This window comes from Ammospiza nelsoni, chromosome 3 (genome assembly GCF_027579445.1).
Source record: "Ammospiza nelsoni isolate bAmmNel1 chromosome 3, bAmmNel1.pri, whole genome shotgun sequence".
Taxonomy (NCBI): domain Eukaryota; kingdom Metazoa; phylum Chordata; class Aves; order Passeriformes; family Passerellidae; genus Ammospiza; species Ammospiza nelsoni.
The window spans coordinates 84,426,666-84,438,870 of NC_080635.1; the positions used below are offsets into that span (position 1 = coordinate 84,426,666).

General features: G+C 40.2%; 1 long non-coding RNA gene across 1 annotated transcript; it reads right to left on the minus strand.

Moving 5' to 3' along the window:
* Nucleotides 1-592: 592 nt before the first annotated feature.
* LOC132071520 (uncharacterized) lies at nucleotides 593-1,215 on the minus strand. Its single transcript, XR_009418131.1, has 2 exons — nucleotides 1,076-1,215; nucleotides 593-936 (listed from the first exon to the last, which is right to left on the minus strand). It is a non-coding gene; the product is annotated as an uncharacterized LOC132071520 (long non-coding RNA).
* Between the last annotated feature and the right edge of the window lie 10,990 nt (nucleotides 1,216-12,205).

Consider the following 12,205-nt stretch of genomic DNA (forward strand, 5'->3'; position numbering starts at 1 on the left):
TCATTGTATATGTAAAAGAGATTATCATAAGTACATCTTCCAGAAAAAAAAATGAAAAACAAAACGCCATGTTTATAAAACATTTGAATTCATAAGCCATATTGATATTATACCACTGACATCTCAATGCTAACATCATCTTGGATCACTGAAAGCAGAAGGTTTCAAAATTTTACATTTTTTTATTTAACACATATATGCTTCAGTTCTTGAAGAGTGTGTCTTTGAAAACTTGTGGACCACTGAGGACAGCCCATGAGAGCTGTCCCTCTCACCAGAAGCAATGGTTGCATCCTATTCAGTTTTTGAATGGTGCACAGGAGCTGATGCACTGTAAAAGGGACTTTGTAAAACAAAATACCCAGAGATTGTGTACTTTCAAGTTATAACCAATAACTCTGCAGTTCAGCAGCTGTGCTATATATATTGCTTAGTTGCAGGTTCTTACTCCGGTGAAAGATGGAAATAGTATCACATTTTTAGTTTGAAATACCACATGAGTCACATTAACAGAGCAGCACAGAACTTGTGCACATCTAGCTTTTTCTGCTGGGGCAGATTACGCACAAAACGGCCATGAAAGAAACAGGAAAACATTTATGTACGGTTTTATAAAATTGCAGCAACAGGGAAAAGCAAGGCTTTCTTCCTGCAGGGATTGAAAACAACTCAAGCAACAAAGAACAGTTTGTAGCACTTCAGAAACAACTTGTCATATCACCACTTATCCATCCATACAGTGCTGTTGCACCTGATGTCATTACACAGTAGTGCCGTCATGGACAGATCATGTGGCCAAAGTGCTCTTCAACATCCTTCAGAATTATACATGTGCTTCAGACAGCTCGTTCTCACTCTTGCAATAGTATGCTCAGCTTCTTTTATCTTCTGGTCAGTTGAAGCAGGAAGCACAAAAAGTCAGCCACCTTTTTCAAGCTGCAACTGAAGATAATAAACCTCAAGCCTAGATTTCAAAGACTTTTGTCTGCCTAAGTAGTCAAGCACAGTGTTCTATGAGCTCTCTTTATAGCCATGCCCTGCATGTTTGGAAATGCCAGACAATTCTTCACCTCACCTCCTTCCTGCACCCTTCCGAGAGACAAGAAAGAGTTCCTGTGGCTGACAAAAATGCTAACAAGCCCAAGACATCTGTTCCGCATGCCAGGATAACATCCAAGGACACAGTAACAGTGGAAAGTCTCTCGGCAACCAGAAGAAATTGCATGGGGCACAACTCTGCAGTTGAAAAAAGGAGTTAAGTGCCATCCAAAGCACTCCAATGGTGTCTAAGTCAGCAGCTTAGTGATCAACATAGACTCTTTTTAGGTGCGACTTCCATACATGACCACAGCTGGAGTTATAGGCATTGCAATAGCAGGCAGTACTGGTGTTACACTCCAGAACATAAACCCAGAAGTTAAAGCAAAGGTTCCTTTACTCTCATTTGGTGCAAGGAGAAATCCCACTAGATATTCTCAAAAGGTCAAAAGTACACAAAAGTTTACTGGTAAAAATATAGAAAATAAAGGAACTTTGGCAGAGGAGTAAATACAACACCAAAATAAATATAAAACACTTATTATAGCAGTAGTTAGTATTAATTTAATATTAGGTTAGTATAAACTCAGTCTATTCAACCTAGAAACTTTTAAACCTATGAGAAGTCTATTACCCAAAAATGTTCCATGTAAAGAGAATGAGGAGAAGAGGCAGAAAGATGGAAAAGATACAGACAACCACACCTACAATAGCCACCAACTCCTGAACTCCCATGTGGAACCCCAGCGAAGTCAAGGTCCAGACAAATGGCCACTTCATGGTCCGCCCCTTTTAAACCTCCATGGGCCTGCCCCTCAGGCGGGACTGCTGTGGCTCAGCCAATCAGGGCTGGACTGGCACTGACATGTGTGAGTGATGGAAAGCTCTGCCAATTAGAAGCTGGGTTGGCACCATCCCAGCATGTGACTGGGGGATAGCTCTGACCGGCTGGGGTCTGGGGGTGGGACAGGGCATTGCCTCACCCATGCAAACCTGGCCCGCCCCTGCAGCCAGACACGGACACGGACACGGACACGGACATGGATATGGACAGAGACACAGACATGGACAGACACAGACAGGGACATGGACACAGACACCAACACCGACACCAACACCGACATGGACACGGACACCAACATGGACACCGACACCAACATGGACACGGACACACATGGACACAGACACCGGCACCAGCACTGGCACTCCAAGATGTCTCAAGACATTTATCTAATCCAATCTCTGACAATTGGCTTGCATAAGAAAAGTTATTCTTCCTGTTGGAAGGAAGCTGCACGCTGGAGCCCATGCGGTGCCCCTTTTGTAATGAGGACACTGCACTTCAGGGTATAGGGAACTGGCTTACCTTCTCCTAGCAAAGACTCATAGAAATACAACATTGGGAATAGCTGCAAATCATAAACCTCCCTCTCATGTCAAGAAAGCTTAAAAAGGTGATGAAGATCATTGAAAGGCAGCCTCTGTTTCCTAAGCTTTCCATGGAGACATCTTAGAAGACTTGGGCTTACATAACCAAACATCCAAGATACTGATTTGTAGGCTTTTCCATCAATCCCATGGCTCAATTCTAAATTGATTTTCTTATCTGACCATCAGCAATTTTAAATAACCCACAGGCAGGCAGGCAAAAGGTTCCAGAGCAACAACCCAGAAACTTTGCAGACAGTTGGTTTAAACCTTTTCCAGGTGTCATACTACCCAGCAGAAACACAGATTAATGGACTACTGTTGGTTGCTTGCAGCATAAAGTGATGGGATTCACCTGGTTTGACCTGGATAACAAATATATCCATTTTTCTGAAACACACCAGGGCAGAACCTGACAAGTTAGACAAACCACAATTGGTAGCAACCTCCATCTGGTTGGCCTCAGTGATGGAGGAAGTTCAAGAGCTGGTCTGAGGCTACAAGATTAGCAAAGCCATTAGAAAGCAATAAATAATTATGGCACTGTCTGCTGCAAAGGAAGTCATAACACACAGATGTCTAACATCTACAAAAGCAAAAGTTCAAGGGTGGGAACCACCATGTGCAGGAGCTGAGCTGTCCACTGTGGCTGCAGCACAGAACCAGTCAGAGCAAGCACCTTTCTCCCTCAGTGGTTCTTAGCTGGTCTACACCAGGCTGGTGGGGCTGAAGCTCTGGTTCCCACATACGCATCCACGTACATTGGGGGGAGGGAGGGGGGTCAGTCATAGAGCAGCTATTGCTGCTCACCTGCTACACCTGTCCTACCAAGCAGGACAATTTATACATCACTAAACTATATAGCTCTCTTCTAGCAGCCACACAACCCTGTATATCCAAATGAAATTATAAAGGTATTTAGAGCCTCTGAACTGAAAAGCATTCTCATATTTATTCTTTAGCAGTAGACTCCAGTTTACCACAGTCATTCATGTGCTAATGCTAAGGGTTTATCTTTTTTAGAACATGAGCACTTTACTAGAATGTTCCTGTTCTAGAGAAGGGAATTGCCCTCCATCACCCTCACTGCTAAGACAGGAGAGTTATTTACATAGTGAATTGCTGTTTCAGGGAGACATTTCCTATATTTATACTTTATCTTTGGCCAACAAAGAAAGGAGAATATTCTGGTCAGGGTTGCTTTCTCCTCTAAGAAGACATAAATGCATACATCATTGATATGAAAAGCCACGTACAGGTGAGAATACTCAGAATGCTGTCACACATATTTTTCCTGAAATTAAGGGTTTGAGAAAATCACCTTTGTCAGACGTTTGGTTATTCAAGCATCTGGGAGCTGGGATTAGTTTCAGTAAGAATTATGTTCTGCTCCTGTTTCATTAAAATTATTTCCCTTTTTCCCTGCTGCTAAAATTCAGACTGCTGAAAGAAAAAAACTAAAAAGGAAGAGGCAGATATAAACACTTTATCTCAGCCAGCACCTACATGTAAGATCTCCTCCTGCAAACAGCTTCCAGCTTTCTAAAAGCAGAGCAGTGGTTTGCCTTCACCTCATCACTCACTGTCCAAGGTTTCTGAAAACAGTCACCACTCAAAGAAATCCCCTCATCTCCCCTGCTCCCTTCCCTCACACACTTTACAATTCTGCTCCTCTGAACTGGAAGCAGCACCTACTCTTCTTCATTAAGATTTCTTGTGCTTACAGTGATGATTTGGCGTGGGTTTTTTTTTTTAGGGGGGGGGCATTGAGGTTTCAACAATATTTGTTTTCATGAAAGCTCCCCTTAAGTGTAATTTTCTAATTATGCAGTTCTTTTTTGGCTGGCAATCATGTAAAGTGCAGCATGGCTCTTCCTCCTCCTCTGGAACGATGTGTTCCAGCATTGTAGTAGTTGTCAACTGCTGTGTTATATTTGCCCAGTTTTTTCACCCTTTACATGTTTTCCGCTGTGTACCAGAACGTTCTCTCTGCTGATGTCCCACACTCCTCTTTCTGCTCTAGTTTCTGCTCCTCTTTTTAGCCTTGAAATGCAAATTTTTTGTGTACCAATGTCACTTCTGCTTTTAAAAGGTGATCTGTCTTCCCCTAATAACCACTGTGGGTATGTTATCCTCCCTGCCACCCTCACCACTCCTCTGAAGCTCCTGTTTAAATTACTCATGTATTTCTTCCTGCATCCACACCATGTAACCTCACTTTTGGACAAGTTCTCAATACTTACCCACAGCTGCTGATGGAGATATGGGTTCTCTAGTTTTATGTGTATATCCTTACGATCTGCCAAGACACACTGATGAAAAAGGATGTCACAAGTTCACATACACACTAAGGTGTGGGTCTCTGTGTCAGACTGTTGCTCCAGTACCTGGATGCTCGTGGCATCTTACTAAGTTGCTGTTCTTTTCCACTAACTCCAAGAACTTTCTCCACGTTTACAAATTTTCAAGCTTTTTTTTTTATTTTTTAAGCTTTTTCCAGTTTTCAAATTGATTTATTTTATCTAAAGTATCTTGATAATTTGTTTGTTGTAATTTAATCATTATGAAGGTCATCCAAAGCAAACTCAATCATTGTTACTTTCTTCCTAGAAGTATCAGATTTTTGGGCAAACATCCCTTAGAATAGTTTGTCTGGGGTATTCCATTCACTCACTCATATTGCTGTTGTATCAGCTGTTGTTACTCAGGCCATTCTATCCAGAAGATGTCATGCAGATTTCCATACACACTGTTAGCATGAGAAATCATTCCTCTCACTGTCCCACAGAGGTATATATTATTCCCAGCAAAGGTCATGCAGTTTCAGCTGTCATATGTGTAGTTTTGTTATGAGATTTCATCCATAAATTATCCTTCAGCAAAGATTACAGCAATAATGAAAAAGGCATCTATATCTTCCTAAAATAAGGAAATTCTTAATTTATACATACAACAATGCCAGTCCTTGCATGGGTTCTGACTCATCAAAGGCCAGAAGAGAAGACAGAAAGCAGCTGAATTAGAAAGCAAGCATCACAATAATGCCTGTGAAGACCATCATGGATTTATGAGACAAGTAATTTTTTTTTTCCTAAAATTTTCACTAACAGTAATTTAATAGATTTTTTTTTTTTTAATCATGGTGAGAGTTATCACCACTGTTACTAAAAAGGCTGAAAAAAGCATTTCAGATTCTGAGCTCCTCCTGTGCATTACATGTGCAACAAGTAGTTCCTGTAGGCTGGGAGGACAATTGTTGCAGAAACTGTTGTAGACACAGTAACATCTTTCTCCTGCATCTTAACATCGTAATGAAGAGCAAATCAGGCTCCAGTTATTCATAAAGTGTTCACAACATTGGCACTTACAAATTTCACAGCCATCTCTGCCTGCAGAAAGACTACCAAAGGAATGCTCCATCATGCTGTGGCATGATGAAAAGTGCATGCCTGAACGGGCAATGTGATCTTTCACTGTCTGGGTAAGGTTGTATTACCCAGTGAGAGAGGGGATTTGCCCTATCAACCACATGCAGACAAGTACTATGACTCCATCAATTGCGTTTGTCCCCATTTGGAAAAAAATAACAATACTGCTGTATTTTTCAGATCTAGGCCATAGGGAAGACCATAGACACTGATATTTTTCTAGCAGGCATGGCTCAGCGTGTTATGACAACATACATTGTTTCTTTCTCTGTCTCCTGCATTTTTTGAAGAAAGTGGCTAGAGGTGTTGATGCTTGTACTGGGTTAATGTGGCAAGGTGCTGGACAGTGGGGGATGTAGAAGAATCACTGTGAGCAGAGGACAGGGCTGTCCTGTGTGGGACACATCAAGTTCAGATGGCTCCAAACAATTCACCATAGGGCACAGCTGAGCCCCAGAGCCACAATGGCAGCATCCCTAGCAGAATACATTTAAGGAAGGGCAAAAACCACTGTGCAGTAGAATGGTAGGGAAGATGTGTGAGAAACAGCCCTGCAGACAGCAAGGTGAGAGAAGCAGGCAGGAATGGAGCAGAGATTCCCCTGCAGCCCATGCAGAAGACCATGGGGAAGCAGGCTGGCACCCTGCAGCATCCAGATGATCATGTCAGAGCAGATTAACCACCCTGCAGCCATGGCAGACACTGGGCCAGAGCCCAGGGATGTGCTCTGAATGAACTGCAGACTGGAGAGGCCATGCAGGAGTGGGTTTATCCCAAAGGACTGCAGCCCATGACAGAATCCATGCTGGAACAAGGGAGACGTGGAGGAAGGAGGCACAGAAATGAAGTGTTATGAACTGACTACAGTCCTTATTCCCCATCCTCCTGTACTGTTCAGTGTGTGGAAAGAAGGACATAGAGGAGCCAGGAAAGAAGGAGTGAAATTGAACATGGGAAGAAGGGGATAGAAGGGAATTGTTTTATTTTTGTCTTTATTTCTCTCCATCCAACTCTAATGGACAATAGAGTTGGACAATTAATTTTCCTGAAGATGAGTCTGTTTTTCCCTTGATAATAATTGCTAAGTAATCCATCTCCTTGTCTGTATCTTGACTCTTGAGGTTTTCTATCTTATTTTCTCCCCCTGTCCTGTTGAGGACTGGGAATGGCAGTGGCTGGGTGGGTGCCTGGCAGCCGGCCATAGTCAGCCCACCACAGTGCTTGACCATGGAAAAGTGAATGATGATGCAAAATGAAGGTTTTCAAAAGCATCGGTTTCATTAAAAAAGGAAAAATCTTGCAGCATGGCAGGTACATGGGTGATTCTGGTTGAGGCCATAGTCCTCTCTACCCAGCTTCTTTCTGTTTAAATAATTTCTACTCTTTGGCAGCTCTGGAGGGCTGCATAAATTTGAAAATCATCCATGGGATACCTAGTTTTAATCTATTGATGCTTAGGTCTTTTTTTCATTTTGGTTTTGTTTCTAAGCCCTTTGTCCTAGTCCTTAAATAATGCTTTCTTTTTGCTTCCTCCTCTTCACCTCCTGTGTGCCACATTGTGGCTTTTGCCACCTCCTCTCCATCTTGCCCCAAATTTGTTAGAGCCTCTTATGTTTCTGAGCTCCTTTAGCAATGGCACATTCCTGTCTAGCACCAGAGTGTGTAAAAACTTCAACAGATAACATTAATCCATGTCCCCTCTGCAAGAACGAAGAGCTGGCAACACTACACTACATTGCATTTGATAAGCTGTTACTTTAAATCACAACAGCACCCCATTCTCAGTACTCTATTAAAATTATCATAGAAAAAAATTAAATCACTTTTTAATACTTTACAACTTCATCTCACTCACAATGATGAAACCACTGAAACTGGGGTGCTATGAATACTAAACACAGCAGACAACTGGCAAGCTGCCAGCTCTTCACATTCTGCTAATCTCTCCAGTGTTCTTCGTAGCTTTCTGGTTTAAATTTTACAGCATTGAGCTTGCTTTAGGCAAACTAGCAGAAATAAATAAGTTTGGTGCATGCCTTCTCCCCACCGAGAAAATTTAGAACTGCTCTCTCATTACAAGGAAAGAAGAGAATGCATGGGTTTATTCAGGATGAAGCATTAGTAATTACAATCTGTCATTGTCTCAGTGTATGTTTGGGTTGTACTGTTAGCTTTTGGATGGCACTGGATAACACTATAAATTAACAGTAATTTTTCACTTTTTCTGAACTGATGATGATACTGACTTCATCTTGATGACAAAAAATTGCCAGAACAGCTTTTATAGACTTAGCTTTTGAATTGATTCTTCTGCTTTAAATTGTAATTTTTAATATAAATTATTTTCAGTTCCCATAACAGCCTTTAAAATGTAATTCTTAAGTGTAATCCTAAACATCCTTTGCTATTATTTTTATGAGTGGCAACACTTGACTTCAGTAAAAGTGGTGCTTAAGAACTGCCAGAGTAATTTTCTAGTTAATGTGTTATCTATTATAAAAGCCTGCCAGTTTCTAAAATGATGCTAAGAATACTCAGCCTAGGATCTGAAGGACTGGGAATGTCTTGACCTGGGTCTAGGCTCTATTCAAACTCTGAATCTACCAGTATTATGAGGAACTGATACACACTGGACTGTCACTCCTGTGTCGGATCAGTTGCTGAGGGGAGCCAGGGGATAAAACTATCACAACACATTTCAACAGGATTACCAGGAACTGCATTTTCTCAAAGCTGATCACAACCTGTTTAAAGGCTCTTGGGTGAGGCTGAAGAAGCTCTCACAGCTGTCACCATGCCAGCTCCTCCTCCTCTGGTATCTGATCCTGGAAGCTGCATGGTGTCCTCACCATAGTCTTTTCTCCCACCCCTTCTCAGACATTGACTCCTAAATGGCTTCTTTGGGAACAGTCCCTTGGTATGAAATTTGTGGTATTTCCAAATGTATCACAAAAAAAAAAAATTTAAAAAAATTATCTCTCTCCCTGCATAAGAAAAGTGTCCTCTAATATATATATATATATAAAAGTGGAAAGAAATTAGGATATGCATGAAAAGCAAATGGAATATTTCATGACTAACAAAGGCAGATTCATGGGTATTGACTTGACTGTGAAAGTCTTTTCTTTAAAAAAATCTTATTCAAGAAACACTAATCATCATCAAGGTGAAGGAAAATATATAACTTTGCAGAAAGGACTCATTTAGAAAATCAAGGAGAAAAATTCTTAAAGTATTTGTTTATGGAAAAAATGTTATCTACGTCTTAGGCCAAGAGTTTATGTCAGAATGCAACTGAGTTATCTTTTCCTTTATAAAAGAGGCATTTTATTAGCTGAAACTGAATCTTCACAATGATAGAAAAATTTACCAAAGAAGGGACCATAGAGGCCATCCAATCAAACCTCCTACTCTCAGCAGGGCCAACTTCAGGGTTAGGTCATGTTGCTCAGAGCCTTGCCCACTCAAGTTTTGAAAATATCCAGAAATGGAGATGTCACATTGATAGCATTCAACTGAAATTTTAAAAAAATTGTGTGAGAGAACAGTGCAGTTTTCAAAATCCTTAATTACACTCATCATTTCTCTAGTGAAATGTCTCAGTGATTTTCCAGTATTTAGAAATACGTGTTGAAGATGGGTGACTAAACAAAGTACAATGAGATTTTTTGCTTTCAAATACATAGAAAGCTCTGTAAAACTGAAAATCCCCAACACCCTGACTGAGTAGGAACCTCAGCTGGACATGCTGCTTATTCATCTGTCTGGAAAAGCTGCATTAAGTGTTTACATAGCAAATGCCCTACACTGGAATCTTCCTCCTTAGGTTTATCCGCAAACAAATCTTCTTAAAGAGAGCAGTTGGAGAGAAAAAGTAAAATCAGAGAGCTGAGTAGTCTTGCACACAGTTCCCATAAAAGTGAATTGCCTGCATAGCTCTTGGTAGTCCTGTCCCCTTCAGCTACTATAGTCAAACCTCTTATTACAACAGCCTAAATTAACAATTTTTATTTCCAGCAAACATTTGTAAGAAAAAAGTGTTTTCTGTAATTAACATTTTTCTCTCAAACTTTCTTGTTAGCAGAGAACCCCAAGTGCATGAACTTTCATGCACACACATATTTTTAAAAGGATCAATATAGTAAGTCAACAGTTCTTATTTTCTGACATTGCAATTCAAGTTCCCATGCCTAAAACTTTCCTTTGATATTAAGTTTTCTCTATCAGACATTATTTCATTTTCACTGACATACATGTGGCAGATATCTTAACTCTATCTGGTTTTAAACATTTTAATTACTAAAATTGTTTCAGTCTTGCACCTCCCGTTAATTGTTACACTGTGAATCCACTAATTACAACATATAAGCTATCACTAAGATTGCTTACAGTTCATGTCAATACAATGGAGCTGCATTCTATCTTAGTAATTTTTTTTTAATTTACTATGGATTTTCTTTGTACACCACTGCAAAACTATTCATAGTTTCCAAAGAAAATATGAAGACATGAAAACTACATTGTTTTTTCATTGCCTGCTTATTTAGCCAGTAACATTCAGGTATGTTCCATGAAATGTTTTTTGTTCATCTATTTTTTCCACAGAAGCATTAATTAGAAGTCCAAAGAAGTCCATTTTTTAATGACTTTAACCAGGCACTTTTTTCATGCCTTTGGTGCTCGTAACTAATACAGATTTTAAATGTTCATAGTAGAAGACTCTTAAAACCAGGAGTTAACAGCAGTCTCTTTTCTAGGAGACCAATAATGGGAAATCAAAAATATTTCTTCAATTTACAAAAGAAACATTTGGCTATCACAGAAAAAAAAACAACCAAAAATAACAACAAACAAACAAATAAAACCACAAAAATAAAACAAAAACCAAAAACAAAAAAGAAAATAAACAAACAAACAAAAAAAAAAAACAAACAGAACTTCATGTAATACAAGTTTCAGGTCCCATTTTTCAGGTGCACTTAAGTTCTAGGATTTTTATTTTTCCATGACTGTATATTGCCTACATTTGACCACATATTTAGACTAAACTTTTCTTCCTACCAGAACATTCCTCAAACAGGGAAATGGGCATCCAGGAAGTTCAGGCTGCACTTCAGCACTAATCCCACTGACAATATATACAAGAATTCAACAAGACTGATTTCATACAGGATTTTCCATAATCTTCAAATGCATCTCAATAAGCCAGAGAGGCACATGTCCACCCCTAAAGTAAATCCGAATTCTTATTCCACTGTGCACAGCATGCTAACTGATTCTCTACCAAAACTTTCCTTCTACAAAAGATGTGAATTACTCCATTCATATTAGGGCAGTTTCTCCCTACACCATCATCATAACTTGTATTAGAGAACACAAGGAACTTGAATTCTTGTGGATGCAGCCCAACAGCACCTCTCTGTAGTAATTTGCTTTCATCTAACACATGGCAATGGCCAAAACCTGGTTTAGCGCAATTGAACATTGTATATTGAACATTATATATTCAAAATCAGGAAACCAAACTGCTTATCTAAAATTGCAACCATTCTTCTTGGAAAGAAAGTCAGGTCTTTCCTCCTTTTTGAAATTAAATTTTATGCCAGGATTCTACTCTCCATCACATCATCACATGGAGATTCTCCAGTTCTGTGCAGCAAGTTGAGGTTCCAGAGCCAGCCTCAACAAAGAAACCAAGAGCCACTGGGGTCTACATTTTAAGTTGCACCAGGGAGCATGGCAGAATCCACAAGCATTTAGAACTCTGATCAGAACTTCTTTGTCGCCATCAATCTCAAATTATTCTTAAGTAAATAAATGTGCTTAGAAGACAGCAGTGAACAAGTACACTACAAAGAAATTCTGCTTAGTAAAAGTATGTGATAGGGCACTAACAGATAAGCACAGTGAGTGATTAGCTTTGTATGCCTGGCATGGCTAGAAAGCTCAGAGTGGCTTTGCCCCCACCTTTGGCTGCTGCCCCCCTATTCACCAGCCCTCCCATGTTCCAAACACAGCCTTCCTTCTCGTGCTGGAACAGCTGTAGGACACAGCACAAATGAACCGAAGCAGATGCTGTTTCTCTGCACAGCACAGCAGACTGTGCATGGGACAGACACACTTGCAGTGGGTGTTGACTCACAGCAGACACCACAGAGATGCCTAACACAGTTTTTAAGTCTTAGTGATGACATTTTTTTGCTTTCCTAACCTTTAAGGTGAAAAACCCTGCCTGCGTTTTTCCCTAACAAGTGAGGTTTCTACAGAAGTCTGCAGCGTGCACAAAAAATATTTAGCAGGAGGGGCTAAAA